We start from the raw sequence: 19,082 nt of genomic DNA on the forward strand, positions 1-19,082 counted from the left end.
AAAGGAGAGCAGCTAATGCCCAGGTGGGGCAACGCGAAGGGGAGGTGAGACGGCAGCAGCGCCAGCTACCCGAGACTGGCGTAGCGGTCGCCTGATTCAAGCGGGACTTCTTAGATCGATCCTTTGGCCATAGTTGTAAGGTGTGTGATAGGCTGTGCTTCAATAACGCAAATAAATACAAATAAATAGATCATAAACACAAGGTATTCGCAGCAATAACACAAGAGAAACACTGGCGAATCAGTGCTTCGCACTTCCGACAGCTTCCACGCTAAGTGAAACTGCATCCTTTTTTTGTATAATTGCCAGTTATGAAGTTTTTATGCAGTGTTTCACATTGTTTGAACGAATAAAACTGCTGCACAACTTTTTAATGCGGTGTATTTCAGATGAACTGTATGGGAAAAGTGCTAACAATAGTACCACAAGGCGAGACAGGAGTGACGTCCGCTGGGCTTCTTCTCTCGGAAGAAGCCATGACTCGCTACAGCATTTTTCGCCCGCGGGCTGCTCTCCATCTACTCCATCATCCAGCACTTCCGGCCCATTTTCGATGGCCAGCTATGTTATGTGCTAACAGGTCATAAGCCTCTGGTCTTCCGCACAAACGCTTCCAAGTATGTCGCACGTGAACTACGTCAAGTGACCTATATATTGGAGTTCACTACGGATATCCGGTACATGAAAGGCACCGAAAGTGAAGCAGCTGATGCACTCTCCCGCATCACCTCCCTCGGCACTTCTACATCACCTGTGGACTGGGAACGTCTAGCTTCGGCACACATGGGACACCCTGAGCTGCAAGCGCTGCGTGACCATTTGCGTTCCATCCGCATAGAAGTCATTCCTCATTCGTTTGTGCCTTCCTCGCTCTGGTGTGACATGTCAATGGCTGTACCTCGCCCCTTTATTTCGGCTGCCTTTCGTCGGGCGGTGTTTCTATCCCTTGACGACATCTGCCATCCCAGCATCCAAGCCACGCAGCGCCTCGTTATACAGTCCTACGTCTTTCCAAGCATTAAAACCCATGTTCACCGGTGGGCGCGTTCGTTCCTCGCTTGCCAGACCACCAAAGTGACCCGCCACACGAAGACTCCGACGCCGTCTTTCTTGCAACCTGGCTATTACTTCGAATACGTCAACTTTGATTAGGTTGGACCACTTCCTCCCTCTGACGACTCCCGGTATATTCTAACAATTATTGACCGCTTGGCTCGTTGGCCCGAAGCCATGCCCATTCCGGATATAACTGCGGAAACGGTCGCCTAAGCCTTTGTCTCAGCCCTGGTTTCCCACTTCGGCTGCCCCAGCATCTTGACCACTGATCGCGGCCGGCACTTTGACTGTCCTATCTCCACTTCCCTCAACCGCCAGCTCGGCGCTAAATGCTGCCGTACCACTGCATATCGTCCCATTGCCAACGGCATGGTTGAACGGCTCTACCGCCAGCTCAAGGCTACCCTCACTGCACGCCTGGGTCGGGAGCACTGGGTCCAGCACCTTCCTATGGCGCTTCTAGGCCTACGCGCTCTCCTTTGTCACGATCTTGAGCGTTCTCGAGCCGAACTCTTCTATGGTGCACCCGTGCGGCTTCCAGACCCTCGCGCCAGCCGCTGCAGTACCTTGAATGCCTAATGGACTGCATTCAGCGACTGCGCCCTGTCCCGCCTCGATCCTCGGACCACATCCTCTTTGTGCATCCGGACCTTGTGTCTTCAACCCACCTTTTTTTTTTTCAGACGACACGCTGTAAAGGCACCTATTACACACTCCTACGATGGTCCGTACTGCGTCCTCCACAAGACGCCCAAGTCTGCTTCTATCGAATGGTCGCGAAGGGGTGGTCTCATTAGACTCCCTCAAGCCGGCCTACCTTGAGACGCCTCCCACGGAGCTCCCTGCGGATGTCGCCGGTGTAACCGCGAGATCAGCACGTAACCAACGCAGCAGCGTCTGCACTTCATCGACGAGCATTTTTCGCCGTTATGTCTGGGCGGGGGGCATTGTAACACCCACCGATGCCGCTATGCGCAGACGCTAAAGCTCGGCGCTCTCGGTCGGTACTGCGAAAGATGAAAAGAAAGTTGGGCGGCGCAAGCACGGCGCTCGCTAGTCCGTGCTAAGAACCCGCTGGTCGTCTTGTTTGGCGCTCCGCTGCAACAAGTTGGTTCTCAACACTACTATTCCCTTACTATTCACCTAGGGCCCAGTACAGGGCCGGCATTATTTTGGTAAATAAATAATTAAATAAATAATTGATTGCACCATATCCAGAAAAATTCACAGGAAAGAGTCCAGCAATACCGGCTTTGGGATGCCGGCGAAGACGCTCGGGTACGTGTCCTTGTCCATTTCCGTGTACATACGCTGGCGCCGCTCAGCCCTGCAAATATACGAGGCAATACGCATACATCAATATATATTTTGAAATATAAGAGCCTGCTGAAGCATCGAAAGAACTGAACATGAAACACTGCGATACGAACACCATTTGACATCATTTTCTTGCATGTGCAAGGAATGGCTCTTGCGAAAATATAATGTGATGTTAGCAGTACAATAGCGCTTCCCCAAAATAATTTCTTCATTAAGAAAGTGGGTGTGGTGCTACGTAGTACTCGCTGTAACACGATAAGTGTGTTGGTTTTGTTGTACATTGCATTGCAGATATTGTTCATAGTCGGTATGCTTTGTGCCCCATATAAACAATGTTTAATAATACAAACGCAGTACTTGTAGTGGTTCTGCAATTCAATTACAAGTTTAAGGAATGGCAGAGTTAAAGCGTTGCTTGTGTATACGATAATGATGGACGTACACTCCACGGCTATCATCGGTACGAGGCAGCGTCAGTGAAGCAAAAGAAGCTAACTATTCTTTAATACGCGCGCTGCGCCATAGTAACTTAGATGAAACAGGAAGATGAGCATTACTTTTCTAAGTGAAGGAGATGAAAGATGTGAAGCTGTTTTCAGTGATGATAAATGGAAAAGACGGGAATAGTTTGAAAAGAACAAATATGCTCTAAGATTCTGTTCAACTTCGACGTAACTGGTTATAGTTTCACTGCTTGGATCCCATGCGCGAGATGCACTCTAAGACGAAGAAACGAGCTATTGAGGAGAAGTCTAAGAGAAGGGGTCATCAAAAATTTCTCTCATAGGTACCCAGAAATGCGTTTAACGTTAATATGATCGCAATGAATGCTTGGCTGCCAAAAAGCGTCAACCTCCGAAGCTCTGAAACGTTAATCCCCCTAAATGACAGTCTCCAAAGCTAGTTTTCACGTGAATTAAAATATTTACAGTACTTTTCTATCTCTTTGGCGTTGCGGTTTTTCATTTTGTCAGTGTGTGTTGTGTACAGATAATTGGTATTGCGTGTTTCGCTGAAAGACTGCGATTTTTATTTTTTTAAATTTAATTATAAGCTCGTTTTAAGTGTCCAAGTAATAATATTAGGGCGCTCAAGCTCAAATGTGTTGTACTGTCTACTATGAAGAGCACTGTCGGGGCCCTAAAGAAGAGAACACAATTCTGCAGGCTCGTGCCAATGAGCTTAAAGACATATCTCCGCGAAACAACCAAATCCTTCGCAACATTCCAGACGCTAAATAAACGTGGGAACAAACCGAGAACAAGGTTATATTTGCTTTGAAAACCGTACTACCATCTACTTCTGCCCACTCAATTTAGCGTGCTCATCGCTTAGGCGTTTATCACCGGGATAATGCCGACCCGTAAGTGTACCTTCTCGAGCTTTAATATCAAAGAAATTTTCTTTCACTAATTAATCAACTCAAAACAAGCAATATCACTTCAGCAATTATACTACGAGAATGCCAGCAAACTTGAGAGTAGAAAAAAATCAGGAGGCAGACATAGACAAAGAGACAGGATGGTGGCTGGAATAATAAATGATCTTCATTCATGAAAACGACGTCCCCCAAGTCCGTACTGAACATGCGCATGCAAAACAAAACAAAAACAAAGTCAACACTTTATCTGCACACGTCTACAGTTATCAAGAAATAAAAGCTGTTTCTTGGTTAGGAACACAGATGGCGCGCTTACACACTTCTCGGGGCCAAGTTTATAGATGCGATAGGATTCAATCAGCTCTCTTTCCTGCTGAGTCTCAGCCTTCGCCAAGATTGAAACGTCACTGAAGATAGGGTTACAACCGCACTCCTTACAATGCAACGGAAGATTGCCTCCTGCGCTTGTGGGTATTAGATATGCATGCTGACGCATGCGATAATTCACACAGCGACCGATTTGCCCTGTGTAATCTCTACCACATTTAAACAGAATACTGTACACTACACATGTGTCGCGCGTGCGGGGCTTCACGAGATGCTTGGTATTGCTCATACTATTTCGCGAACTGTGCTGCGAGACCCTCATGCAAAGTTTTGCAAGCTTAGAAGGCGCAGAACAAGCCAAAGTGACGTCGTTTCTTGCCGCAACTTTTTTCAATCTATGTGAAATGTCATGTACATGCGGCATAACCGCCAAGTTCTTTTTTATTTCGTCTCGCACTTCGCGATACCCCCGGCTTTTCATTTTCAAACGCTTGTACACAGATTCAGCCGCTGCAGTGATCAAAGTGTTTGGATAGCCTGCCGCTAAGAGTCTACTTTCTTGCTGGGCGGCACTGTCTCGCATTAGATGCGTGCAACTCTTTTCCACCGCATTCGACGAGCACAAAGAGGCTATGCCACGCTTGACCAGTTTCCAGTGAGCGGATTGGTACGGTAGCAACGTCTTTTTAGTCCTTGGACTATAAACCCAGCAAATGTGACCTTGAGTGTGAAAGCTTAGTCAAATCTAAAAAGCTGATGGAATTTTCTTGTGGCACGTGCTTTATGGGTGAAACTAAAATGTCGAGAGCAATGCTGAAAAGCTTATAAAATACTGCAAAAGATATCAGTGAGACAATCACTTCGTCTGATATTTAAGAGAACCGGGAAATCGTCAACATATCTAAACACCCGGGCAACACGGTAATCGGTAATGGCGTCTGACAGAGACTTGTCGAAGTTCGCTAAGAAAATATCGCACAGTCCCTGCGCAACACTTGACCCTATACATATACCATTATTCTGTAAAAACATCTTGCCATCGAATTTAGCAGAAGTTGCCGACATGTAAAAAGATAACAGTTCAATAAAGCTCTAAGTCGAGAGGCCACAACTACCTTGAAAAGAAGTCTCTCCTTGGCATTCAATAGCTTCCCGCACTGCCACAAAAAGTTCTTCATGCGGGATAGAATAATACAGTTCTTCAATGTCCACAGAAAATGCCGTGTTCGCTGTTACACTCTTAATCTGGATCCACATAAGATCCACTTAGTAGCTGGAACTTTCTTCCAAAAAAGTTCCAGTTATATAATTCGAACCACGTTCCACAAAGTTTAAAAAGTAGATGGAACAGTGCACCACTTATTTTTACTTATCGTTTATGTGGATCATCGTTACACATAAGAGTATATGGAACCCTGTTCCAAATAAAAGGGTTCTTCAGTTACTGGAACCTTGATCCATATAAAATAGTCATGGCTATATCCGGTGCGCCGTTCCAGGTATCTTCAGAGCTGCTTTTTATACAAAACGGTGTTCTAATAGACAAGAAACTGTCTATGGGTTCCAACTTCTGCAATATTTCTGTTTTCCCCTGTCAGTACAAACCGAGGTCATATGCCAAGCAGGCTGATGCATTTGTCAGAAGGAAACCCCGACATTATTTTGACAGCACAGCCTTGGCATGTGGCCTGCGGTGATACCAACAATTGGAAAGCAGAAATTTTAGCAGCAGTGTGGTCCCTGGCAGTTCCCAACAGTTGTCTATTAGAGCACAGTTCTATATAAAAGTAGGTTTGAAGTACCTGGAGTGGCACAGTGGAGATATTGGCTTCGCCTGCCGGATCCTGTTCTGCCCTTTAGCTTCATGTAAAAGAAACAAGGTACCTAAACTAAAACACCCATAAAGCAAATTATTACACTGCTTTTCAACATGAGTAAACTTTATTGAGTGGCAGTACTGCATACACTTATGGCATGTTCGTCACAAATTTAATAGAAAATTACTAGTCAACAAGGAACAAATACCAAAAAAAGAAGAGACTGGGCTCTAAGTGGCATTCACACATATGCCCCTATATTAAAAAGTGGGTAATAAAAATTGCCCGAGACATAAGTGCACCACATGGAAATAAACTTGCACATCGGCTGTGGAAAAATAAACATTCAGCACGGATTATAAAATATGCTGGCTTATCACAGGAAATAACGTAACTGAAATGTGCAAGTACCTGTCGGCCATTTACCGAGTTTACGCATCTCCTTTCCAAAAGAATTCAGTACTCTAAAATTATACGAACAAGTCATAAAATAATGGACTTGCACAGTTGAATTATTCCAAGGCCAATGAAGAAGGTAGTCGAAGAGTTATTAAAAGGAAAAGACAGTGCAAGTCAAAATCAACAATGGAACATTTGCACACGAAAACCTGGCATAAGCACGTGGCAAATATCACAACAAAAACATGAACACTGGAAACAACACAGTTGGCAGATCACAGATGTACGTATAATACAAAGCTAATCGTGACCAAAACACTTTATAAGCACCCTGAAAAAGCCCCCCACTCGAGGCAGGTTACTTGCTCCAGCATTATGTAGTTTGGGATAACTCATCCTAAACATTACCATGAAAGGTAGGGTAAATGTTTATAAAATTTGTTGCACCAAATAGATGGAAGGATGTTACACATTTTAAAGATTCAGCAAGGCAACAGCGAAATAATAAGGTAAGAAATTCTGGAAAACAAGTGAGAAATCTTTAAATAGCCAAACAACTCAACCTTGAAAAATACAAGTGAGATATCTTAAAGAAAAAAAAACAAGAAAAAAAAACAAGCCAGCCTTGAAACATGCAGCCGGCGCTTTGCCCTGGCAATAAAAATCGTAAAAGAAGGCACGACTTCACAGTTTTGCAGCTGACATGCCGCTTCTATCTACCAAACGTTTGACACGTGAACATTAGGCCTGACCGCTTCAGGTTTTTTAACAGAAACTACTACCTTAAACGACATCAAGCCACTGTCACATGGCTCACCCTTCACTACTGTCTGCCCAAGTACCAAAAACTGTCCAAAAGCATATGGGAACAACAGGTTTAAAATAAAATGTACAATCAACAGGAGGATGAGTGCTTCTCAGGTGATGATGCAGGTGGTAAAACCACGATGTTTGCCTTGCACGCAATTTTGGAGTTGCCATTTTCATTCAAAACGCATGGGCCTGGTGAAGACCTGTTGCCAAGTTCTAGTGCCTTTAAAGAAAAGCGAAGCAGCAAATTTTAACTACACAATAGGTTTAAATTGTGGGGTTCATGATAATACCCTTTTTGAAAAACTAATAATTTATTTCACTATGATTTCTTGGTTTCCTTTCTTTCAGCCCTGCGAAAGGTGCCAGAGTGCAAAAAAATTCTATGAGCATACAGCAGTGACAATTACTTAGTACGAATGGAATAGGTGCTTGACTTCTGGAAAAAAGCGTTACGCTTTTCCAGTTGAACGATTTGAACATCAATTGGCTTTTCCAGCCTCCAAGTATTTTTATTTACCAGCCAAACATTATATTAAACTTTGCGCACATCATATTTCATGAACGTTTCTACTACAAATAAATGTCCTCTTTACTCCATTACCTGCTTTCTAGTGCTGTTATGATGCTTAACATAACAAGAAAGGCAAGAACCTGTCCATAGTTTTGTTTCTGTTCCTTGTACGGAGAAAAAAATACCTTCAGATGCAAGTTCATTTACTGTTAAAAGAAAGTCCTGCAGCAATTCTGTTTGACTCAGTGGTTTAGGATCGTTTGACTGGCCTCCTCCAAGAATGAAAATTGAGATCGTTTGTGAACGCTGCAAAGGTGGGAAATTTGCAAACATGATATAGAAGATTGTCAGTTTTGCACAGGCCCCTCGCATCCTTCCCAATGGGTTAGCCATCTCCACATCATCGCAGTAGACTAGTAGGCTGAGTGCATTCCTGTTCTCTTTGAACAGTGCATGAGTGCGAAATCTAATGCCATCATTAAAATCTCTGAGGCACCCCATCACCAGATGAGATTGGATGCAAGGGGTACGGGCTGCCTTGGGTGCCACAGGTTTGCCAAAAGTTGCCTCATCATCATCATCAGCCTGGTTACGCCCACTGCAGGGCAAAGGCATCTCCCATACTTCCCCAACAACCCCGGTCATGTACTAATTGTGGCCATGTCGTCCCTGCAAACTCTTTAATCTCATCCGCCCACCTAACTTTCTGCCGCTCCCTGCTACGCTTCCCTTCCCTCGGAATTCCGTCCGTAACCCTTAATGACCATCGGTTATCTTCCCTTCTCATTACATGTCCTGCCCATGCCCATTTCTTTTTCTTGATTTCAACTAAGATGTCATGAACTCGCGTTTGTTCCCTCAGCCAATCTGCACTTTTCTTATCCCTTAACATTACACCCATCATTCTTCTCTCCATAGCTCGTTGCGTCGTCCTCAATTTGAGTAGAACCCTTTTCGTAAGCCTCCAGGTTTCTGCCCCGTAAGTGAGTACTGGTAAGACACAGCTGTTTTACACTTTTCTCTTGAGGGATAATGGTAACCTGCTGTTCATGATCTGAGAATGCCTGCCAAACGCACCCCAGCCTGTTCTTATTCTTCAGATTTTTTTAGTCTCATGATCCGGATGCGCGGTCACTACTTGCCCTAAGTAGATGTATTCCCTTACCACTTCCAGTGTTTCGCTACCTATCGTAAACTGCCGTTCTCTTCCGAGACTGTTAAACATTACTTTAGTTTTCTGCAGATTAATTTTTAGACCCACTCTTCCGCTTTGCCTCTCCTGGTCAGTGAGCATGCATTGCAATTGGTCCCCGGAGTTACTAAGCAAGGCAATATCGTCAGCGAATCGCAAGTTACTAAGGTATTCTCCATTAACTTTTATCCCCAATCCTTCCCAATCCAGGTCTCTGAATACCTCCTGTAAACACGCTGTGAATAGCATTGAAGAGATCGTATCTCCTTGCCTGACGCCTTTGTTTATTGGGATTTTGTTGCTTTCTTTATGGAGGACTATGGTGGGTGTGGAGCCGCTATAGATATATTTCGGTATTTTTACATACGGCTCGTCTACACCCCGATTCCGTAATGCCTCCATGACTGCTGAGGTTTCGACAGAATCAAATGCTTTTTCGTAATCAATGAAAGCTATATATAAGGGTTGGTTATATTCCGCACATTTCTCTATCACCTGATTGATAGTGTGAATGTGGTCTATTGTTAAGTAGCCTTTACAGAATCCTGCCTAGTCCTTTGCTTGACAGAAGTCTAAGGTGTTTCTTATTCTATTGCGATTACCTTAGCAAATAGATTGTAGGTAACTGACAGTAAGCTGATCGGTCTATAATTTTTCAAGTCTTTGGCGTCCCCTTTCTTATAGATTAGGATTATGTTAGCGTTTTTCTAAGATTCCCGTACGCTCGAGGTCATGAGGCATTGCGTATACAGGGTGGTCAGTTTCTGTAGAACAATTTGCCCACCATCCTTCAACAAATCTGCTGTTACCTGATCCTCCCCAGCTGCCTTCCCCCTTTGCATAGCTCCCAAGGCTTTCTTTACTTCTTCCGGCGTTACCTGTGGGATTTTGAATTCCTCTAGACTATTCTCTCTTCCATTATCGTCGTGGGTGCCCCTGGTACTGTATAAATCTCTATAGAACTCCTCAGCCACTTGAACTATCTCATCCATATTACTAATGATATTGCCAGCTTTGTCTCTTAACGCATACATCTGATTCTTGCCAATTCCTAGTTTCTTCTTCACTGCTTTTAGGCTTCCTCCGTTCCTGAGAGCATGTTCAATTCTGTCCATATTATACTTCCTTATGGCAGCTGTCTTACGCGTGTTGATTAAATTCTAAAGTTCTGCCAGTTATATTCTAGGTGTAGGGTTAGAGGCTTTCATACATTGGCGTTTCTTGATCCGATCTTTCGTCTCCTGCGATAGCTTTCTGGTATCCTGTCTAACGGAGTTACCACCGACTTCTATTGCACACTCCTTAATGATGCCCACAAGGTTGTCGTTCATTGCTTCAACACTAAGGCCCTCTTTCTGAGTTAAAGCCGAATACCTGTTCTGTAGCTTGATCTGGAATTCCTCTATTTTCCCTCTTACCGCTAACTCAATGATCGGCTTATTATGTACTAGTTTCTTCCGTTCTCTACTCAGGTCTAGGCTAATTCGAGTTCTTAACATCCTATGGTCACTGCAGCGCACCTTGCTGAGCACGTCCACATCTTGTATGATGCCAGGATTAGCGCAGAGTATGAGGTCTATTTAATTTCTAGCCTCGCCGTTCGAGCCACTCCACGTCGATTTTCGAATATCCCGCTTACGGGAGAAGGTATTCATTATCCGCATATTATTCTGTTCCACAAACTCTACTAATAACTCTCCCCTGCTATTCCTAGTGCCTATGTCATATTCCCCCACTGCCTTGTCTCCAGCCTGCTTCTTGCCTACCTTGGCATTGAAGTCGCCCATCAGTACAGTGTATTTTGTTTTCACTCTACCCATCGCCGATTCCACGTCTTCATAGAAGCTTTAGACTTCCTGGTCATCATGACTGCATGTAGGGGCATAAGACCTGTACAACCTTCATTTTGTACCTCTTATTAAGTTTCATGACAAGACCTGCCACCCTCTCGTTAATGCTATAGAATTCCTGTATGTTACCAGCTATATTGCCTCAGTGCCTCAGAGGTACGTAAAGTTGCCTCAGTGGTACGTAGTAGGCTTTAGAGCCATTGCGAAGTATTCTCTCACAAGGCCTCTTATAAATGTTGTTCTGCTCATACAAAAGCTTTTTCCCCATTGTCATTTTTCAGTTGTGAAATATCTAGATCAAACTCTTTCCTGCAAAACATCTCTGACATGCCTTAAACAACAACGTCAATAACAGTTTTTGAGTCCCTGTGATTCACTTGTAGCACGTGGCAGAAATCTGAAAGTCGTGCTTCATCACTTAATGCAGGGAACTGGCACTGATACTCAAGGTCAGCACTCCGATTCTCTGGACTTAATGGTGCACAACTGGCCTTCACCACAGGCATCCTAGCAATTCTTAAACAGACTGTGTGGTTCTCATTGCAGTGCTTCTTGTATCGTGCAAGGGCACCCAAGGTTACCAGGCAGGTGAAACAGGTGTACCGCTTAATTCCAGGGCAAGTTTCAGTCATATGGTTGGCAAACCAGCTAAAGCACTTACTTGAAAATCTATAGTGCTGGCACATATTGACACGTGTAGTTATTTTTATCGGGCGACCATGCTTCGCCGCCTAACAAATGCTATCACACAGCGCGGGACGCGCCAGCATGTATCCGAAGTTTCTGGAAAGTTATCGATGCTTCTATCCGCGGTCTATTGTCGCCGAACCTTGTGTTATCTGATTTAATTGCCTGACGCGAATGGTGTAGAACTCTGTGGAAGGCACGCGGGTCCCAACGATTAGTCTGGAACATTCGATGACTGCTCTATAAGAGCCGACGCGCTTGACCCGCTGATCAGATTTTCGACGATCGCCGACTGTGTTCGCCGCTATCGTTGTGCTTTAAGTGTAGCCTGTTTTGTGGGCACAGGTTCGCCCAATAAAAGCTAGTTTTGTCTTTCACAGTACTGCTACTGTGTTCTTTAACGTCACTACCACGTGACATCTGGTGGAGGTGCTTGTGCGTTCATGTACAGAACGCCCCCGCAAAGCCGCGATCCAAGCCCGAAGCCCGAGGACAAAACCAACGTCGCCCAAGACCAGCGTGCTAGCCGCCGACTGCAAGGACTGCCCCCAGAGCACGGACTTCTACCTGAGACGAACAGGAAGATTGCCACCAAGTCCACCCCAATGGCAGCCCCAGCATCCCCCGTCGTGCTGCAGCAGCCCAGGGAGGCCCCCACGTTCCGCGGTTCAACATTCGAGGACCCGGAAACCTCGCTCGAGACGTACGAGAGGGTCGCTGCATTTACCAGCTGGAACAGCGACGACAAACTGCGACATGTCTTCTTCGCATTGGAAGACGCTGCCAGGACGTGGTTCGAGAACAGAGAAGCCACCTTAACGACCTGGGACCTTTTCCGAAGCGGCTTCCTGCAGACATTCACAAGCGTCGTACGCTGAGAACGAGCCCAAGCACTACTAGAAACCCGAGTGCAGCTGCCTAACGAGACCACCGCGATTTTTACAGAAGAAATGAGCCGCCTATTCCGCCACGCCGACCCGGAAATGTCCTAGGAAAAGAAAGTCCGCCTACTAATGCGTGGTGCAAAGGAGGAACCTTTCGCCGGTATGGTACGAAGCCCACCGAAGACCGTCGACGAGTTTCTTCGCGAGGCCACTAGCATCGAGAAGACACTCGAGATGCGAAACCGGCAATTCGACCGCCGCACGAACGCGACAAACTACGCCGGAGTTCAGTCACTGGCCACCGACGACCTACGCGAGACTATCCGAGCTGTCGTGCGGGACGAGCAACAAAAGCTGTTCCCATCATCACAGCCTCAAGTGGCTTCGATTGCCGACGCCGTGCGTGAGGAACTCCAACAACAACTTGGAGTAGCCCCTGAATCGCCGCAGCCTGAGCCGCAAGCGATGACCTACGCCGCCGTCGCACGCCGTCAAGGTCCCCCTCCGCGACCGCGCCAGGGCCCTGTCAGGCCGCAATTCCGTCGTCTGCCGCCGCCGCCACCCGCACGGCCACCCGTCGCCCAGCGCAGCTACCCGAGGAAGACAGACGTTTGGCGCACTCCTGACCACCGCCCGCTCTGCTACCACTGCGGGGAAGCTGGCCATGTGTACCGCCGATGCCCATACCGGGAGATGGGACTGCGAGGTTTCGCCGTTAACGCGCCGCGGCCACAGATTGGCAAACGACCTCGCGATATCGCCGACTACCTCGCCGCCACTCAGTGGTGCCCTCGACGAGTTTCCCGTTCGACGTCACCAGGCCGCTACCTGTCGCCGCAGCGCCGACCATACACTGGCCCAGCCCGCAGCCGGTCCGTCAGCCCATACCCGGAAAACTAAAAGCAGCAACCGGTGGAGGTGCGGTTGCTGTTCGTCGAACTGATGAAGATCCTCCGCCGCCGACGAAGACGACGAAGCAACCATCTCGACGACCTAATGACGACAAGCCGCCGCCCGACGAAGTCAGGAAGCCAAGACTACACCGACGAAAGACGACTTGACGACGCGACGTTCAAGCTTCAGTTCAACACGACGCAGCCGTGATCCGACGCCAAGACCCAACTGCAACGCCAGACAAAGAACCACCGACCTCGACGTGCTTCTCGACGGCCACGCAGTTACCGCCTTAGTGGACACAGGGGCTGATTACTCCGTCATGAGTGGACACATCGCCGCCCAGTTGAAGAAGGTTAAGACTGCATGGGAAGGCCCTCAAATTCGCACCGCTGGAGGACACCTCATCACGCCGACTGGAATCTGCACGGCAAGAATAACCATTCATGACCGGACTTACCCTACCACTTTCGTTATCCTCCAACAGTGTTCACGAGACGTCATTCTTGGTATGGACTTCCTGAACCAACACGGCGCAATCATCGACCTGAAGTCACAGTCAATAACGCTGTCGGAAGATAAAGCGATACCGCCGGAGAGCCCTCGTAGTCACCACGCCTTGAGTGTGCTCGAAGATCAAGTGAGCATCCCGCCTCGCTCCAGCATTGTTATTTTGGTCGGCACCGAAACACCCGCTGACGTAGAAGGCGTCATCGAAGGCGACCAACGTCTACTGCTGGACGGCGAAATTTGCGTCGCAAGAGGGATCGCTCGACTGCACGGAGGAAACACAAAGGTGTTGCTGACAAACTTCAGCCAGGAGTTCAAGCACATCAATAAGGGCACGACGATCGCATACATCGAGGAAATTCAGGAAACCAGCGATGCGTTTGTCCTCTCGGATTCTGTCGTATCTACCCCAACGACCGTAGTTCCCGAGCCAGACTTCGACATAAATCCAAGTCTCCCCGCGATTAAGCAGCAACAGCTCAGAAGTCTGCTTCGACGATACAAATGCTGTTTTTCGACGTCATAGAGGATTCGACAAACACCGGTCGCAAAGCATCGCATAATAACCGAAGAGTGCGCTCGACCACTACGCCAGAGCCCTTACCGAGTTTCGAAGCGGGTACGTGAAGCTATAAGAGAACAAGTCGACGAAATGCTGCGCGACGACATCATCCAGCCGTCGAAAAGCCCGTGGGCATCCCCTGTTGTCCTGGTAAAGAAAAAGGACGGAACCCTACGTTTCTGTGTCGATTATCGGCGACTGAACAAGATCACGAAGGATGTATACCCCCTCCCACGGATAGACGACGCATTGGGTCGGCTCTGCAACGCAAAATACTTCTCGTCGATGGACCTCAAGTCTGGCTATTGGCAAATAGAAGTCGACGAAAGAGATCGCGAAAAGACCGCCTTCATCACCCCAGACGGCCTCTACGAGTTCAAGGTTATGCCATTTGGACTGTGCTCGGCGCCTGCAACTTTCCATCGCGTGATGGACACGGTTTTAGGAGGATTGAAGTGGCAGACCTGTCTCGTTTGGATGACGTCGTTGTCTTCGCCGGAAATTTCGACGATCACCTTAGGCGGCTTGCAACAGTACTCGAGGCCATCAAGTCATCAGGCCTCACTCTGAAGCCAGAAAAGTGCCGCTTTGCCTACGATGATCTTCTGTTCCTAGGCCACGTCATCAGCAAGTCTGGAGTCCGCCCCGACCCGCAGAAGACAGCTGCCATCGCAAAGTTCCCGCAGCCCACCGACAAGAAGGCAGTGCGTAGATTTCTTGGCATGTGTGCCTACTACAGGCGATTTGTCAAGGACTTTTCACGCATTGCTGAGCCGCTGACACAGCTAACTAAATGTGACGTCGAGTTCAAGTGGGAAACGCCGCAGGCCGACGCCTTTGAAGAACTCAAACGACGCATGCAGTCGCCGCCCGTACTTGCGCACTTCGACGAGCACGCCGATACCGAAATCCACACTGACGCCAGTAGCCTAGGCCTCGGTGCCGTCCTAGTCCAGACAAAAGATGGACATGAACACGTGATAGCTTACGCTAGCCGGTCGTTGTCAAAAGCGGAAAGCAATTATTCCACAACGGAAAAGGAATGCCTCGCCATCGTTTGGGCTACAGCCAAATTTCGCCCCTACCTATATGGCAGGCCATTCAGAGTGGTCAGCGACCATCGCGCGTTGTGTTGGCTAGCTAACTTAAAGGACCCTTCAGGACGGCTGGCACGGTGGAGCCTCAGACTACAAGAATACGACATCACTGTAACATACAAGTCCGGACGAAAACACTCAGATGCCGATTGCCTATCACGCGCCCCCATTGACCCGCCGCCGCGAGATAACGAGGATGACGACGCCTTCCTTGGAATAATAAGCGCGGAAGACTTCGCCGATCAACAACAAGGGGACCCGGAGCTAAAAGCCCTTGTCGAGTATTTGGAAGGGCACACCGACGTTGTCCCTAGGGCATTTAAGCGTGGATTATCTTCGTTCACGCTTCAAAACAACCTACTCGTGAAGAAAAACTTCTCACCAGTCCGCGCCAACTACCATCTTGTTGTTCCGTCGGCGCTGCGTCCAGAAGTACTGCACGCCTTACACGACGATCCAACTGCTGGGCACCTCGGATTCTCCCGGACGCTGTCGAGGATACATGAAAGGTATTACTGGCCGCGTCTGACCGCCGACGTCGCCCGTTACGTCAAGACATGCCGAGACTGTCAACGACGCAAGACACCACCGACAAGGCCAGCAGGGTTACTACAGCCGATCGAACCTCCTCGTCGACCATTCGAGCAAATTGGGATGGATTTGTTGGGGCCGTTTCCGACGTCAACATCCGGGAATAAGTGGATCGTCGTGGCGACGGACTATCTCACCCGCTTCGCTGAAACAAAAGCTCTACCGAAAGGCAGCGCAGCCGAGGTGGCGAAATTCTTCGTCGAGAACATCCTGCTGCGACATGGCGCCCCAGAAGTCCTCATCACCGACAGAGGAACGGCTTTTACAGCAGAGCTCACCCAAGCCATTCTGCAATATAGCCAGACAAGCAACAGGAGGACAACTGCCTACCATCCGCAAACGAATGGTCTCACGGAGCGCCTGAATAAGACCCTCGCAGACATGCTAGCGATGTACGTCGACGTTGAGCACAAGACGTGGGACGCGGTCCTGCCGTATGTAACATTCGCTTACAACACGGCGGTGCAAGAAACAACACAGACCACGCCATTTAAGCTGGTCTACGGCAGAAACCCGACGACGACGCTCGACGCCATGCTGCCCCACGTCACTGACGACGACAATCTTGACGTCGCTATCTATCTCCAGCGCGCCGAAGAAGCCCGCCAGCTCGCCCGCCTGCGGATCAAGAACCAGCAGAGGACCGACAGCCGACACTACAACCTCCGACGACGCTTCGTCGAGTACCAGCCCGGCGACCGTGTTTGGGTATGGACCCCGATACGCCGACCAGGACTCAGTGAGAAGCTACTGCGACGCTATTTCGGACCCTACAAGGTCATCCGACGTATTGGCGTTCTGGACTATGAGGTCGCGCCAGACGGCATTTCGCATTCACAGCGGCGCCGCGCACGATCTGAAGTGGTCCACGTGGTGCGCCTTAAACCCTTTTACGGACGCTGACGAGCTTCGTTATTTTTGTTGTTTTCTTTGCTACGAGTGCTTTTGTTTATTACTTTCGTTTGGTTGCAGCATCGGGTTGATGCTTTTTTAAGAGGGGGGTATTGACACGTGTACTTATCTTTATCGGCCGACCACGCTTCGCCACCTAACAAATGCTATCACACAGCGCGGGACACGCCTGCATGTATCCGAAGTTTCTGGAAAGTTATCGATGCTTCTATCCGCGGTCTATTGTCGCCGAACCTTGTGTTATCTGATTTCATTGCCTGACGCGAATGGTATAGAACTCTGTGGAAGGCACACGGGTCCCAACGATTAGTCTGGAACATTCGATGACTGCTCTATAAAAGCCGACGCGCTTGACCCGCTGATCAGATTTTCGACGATCGCCGACTGTGTTCGCCGCTATCGTTGTGCTTTAAGTGTAGCCTGTTTTGTGGGCACAGGTTCGCCCAATAAAAGCTAGTTTTGTCTTTCACAGTACTGCTACTGTGTTCTTTAAGTTACTACCACGTGACAATATGACTGAACTGTACTGGCAGGTTTGCAGGCGGTGGAGCTGACACATGAAGTTGAGGCTGGGACATCGAGGTGCTGGCAGCAAAGCAGAAGGCGAGAGGTCACGTATTACAGCGGGTGGGGTTGACTGTGAGCCTGTCACCAACGCGGTGTGCTGCAGATTGGACGACGTTGAAGGGGATGGTGTTGGTGCTCAGGCTTCAGCTGAAGTCTGGGGCTCAAGCTCGGCCGCTGCCATTGGCTGCGCTGCAGAAGCAACCATTTCTCCTCTCGCCAGGGGAGGAGCAGCTGCAAGGCATCCCAGATGCACTATATTACGTTCTAAACAATTAGCGACGATCATGACAACTTGAAAGATTGCAAGCTTTTTTCTGAACGCACTTAAAACAGTTTTCAGCAAGCCTGCTGCGCTGTTGCACTAGGGCATTTTTTCCCAATAACTTCATATTGTACTTCTGTTAATTCTTCTTTGCCCATGTAGATAAAAAGTTCGTTCTATAAGGTATGATCCGTTTTGTGTTCATACACCATAAACATTTTCCTTCATAATTCAAAGTACCCACCAAAACTGGCATTTGCCCATATCTACACTGAATAAATCAGTTCTCCTTATTGCAATCAACACGTTTATTTAAAATTCTAATAGGCAATGCTCCGAACTTTGTCTCGTGATTTACGATATCTTGCAACGTTTCCTGTACACTGGCACTGTTTTACGATTATAAATCTCTGAACAATAATCCACTTTTCAGCGGAAGCTAGAAAATGCATAATAAAAACTATGTCCTGCATTTAAGGGCCCTGAGATGAATTTGTTGAAAGTGGATTTGTGGCTGGCTGCATTGCACAGCATAATGAATATTTAGCGAACGTCTACAGCATGAGCTGGCTGCAATGCACGGAGAGCAAACACCATGCGCAGTTCATAGCCACTGCACCAAGTACTGTAATAAAGTTCCACTGGTTTGCAGTGTGGTTTAATGCTATCTCAACCATCAAAATTCAGATATCTACCCACATTACAAGTAATATCCACTTTCCATTTGCTCATTCATTGGTTGTGCCATTTTAAAATAATATAGATCTGCTAAATGTATTCTGGCAGACTTTCCCGAGTGTCGTCATAGCCAATGTGCGAAAAGCAGAGAGGAGGAAGGTGTAAGAAAAGTGGTACTTTTAAGCACTGTTTTATTAGAATATGCATGTTAACTGGGTGAAGAACTAAGAACACGGCCTTGGCATTCTGGGCTCCAGTAATGTTTTAGGCAATGTTTACGAATTACTTCAAGTTCCCTAAAGTTTGCACTTTAGGTCCTTACACTTACGAAAAGTGCCAACAAAACTTCTAACACTGCATGTTATTGCCATTTTTTAGGCCTATATTAAGTTTATGTATAAATTGAAACACCCTTCAAGCTGCAGCAATTTTCAACTTTAAACAACACCTGTCCCTGTATAAAAAGCAAAATACTAAACACAGAGCCTTTCACTTAGGCTTCAACAGATAAAGTATAAAATTTATCTGGTAATGTTTTTCAGGCTGTCACTCGGCACAGTGTTATTTTACATGCTGAAATACATTGATACATCTGCCTACCCAAAAGTTTTCAGGCAAACTTTGGAGATAAAAATAACTGCGAATGCTTTGAACTCACTGGCTTCCAAGAACATGAGGGCTTCAGATCCTGATGTGAAAGAAAGATCATCATTATAGTGAGTCACTCATCTCTCAGTAGACTGATGTTTGCATTGGGGTTATGGGTAGTACA

General features: G+C 47.4%; 1 long non-coding RNA gene across 1 annotated transcript in view; it reads right to left on the reverse strand.

Moving 5' to 3' along the window:
• LOC129386680 (uncharacterized) overlaps positions 1–19,082 on the reverse strand; it is a 93,250-nt gene that overhangs the window by 12,554 nt on the left and 61,614 nt on the right. The window contains exon 2 of the long non-coding RNA XR_008613978.2: positions 2,305–2,383. This is a non-coding gene — a long non-coding RNA (uncharacterized lncRNA). The remainder of the gene's footprint in view (positions 1–2,304; positions 2,384–19,082) is intronic.

The sequence above is a fragment of the Dermacentor andersoni genome, chromosome 4 (genome assembly GCF_023375885.2).
Source record: "Dermacentor andersoni chromosome 4, qqDerAnde1_hic_scaffold, whole genome shotgun sequence".
NCBI lineage: Eukaryota > Metazoa > Arthropoda > Arachnida > Ixodida > Ixodidae > Dermacentor > Dermacentor andersoni.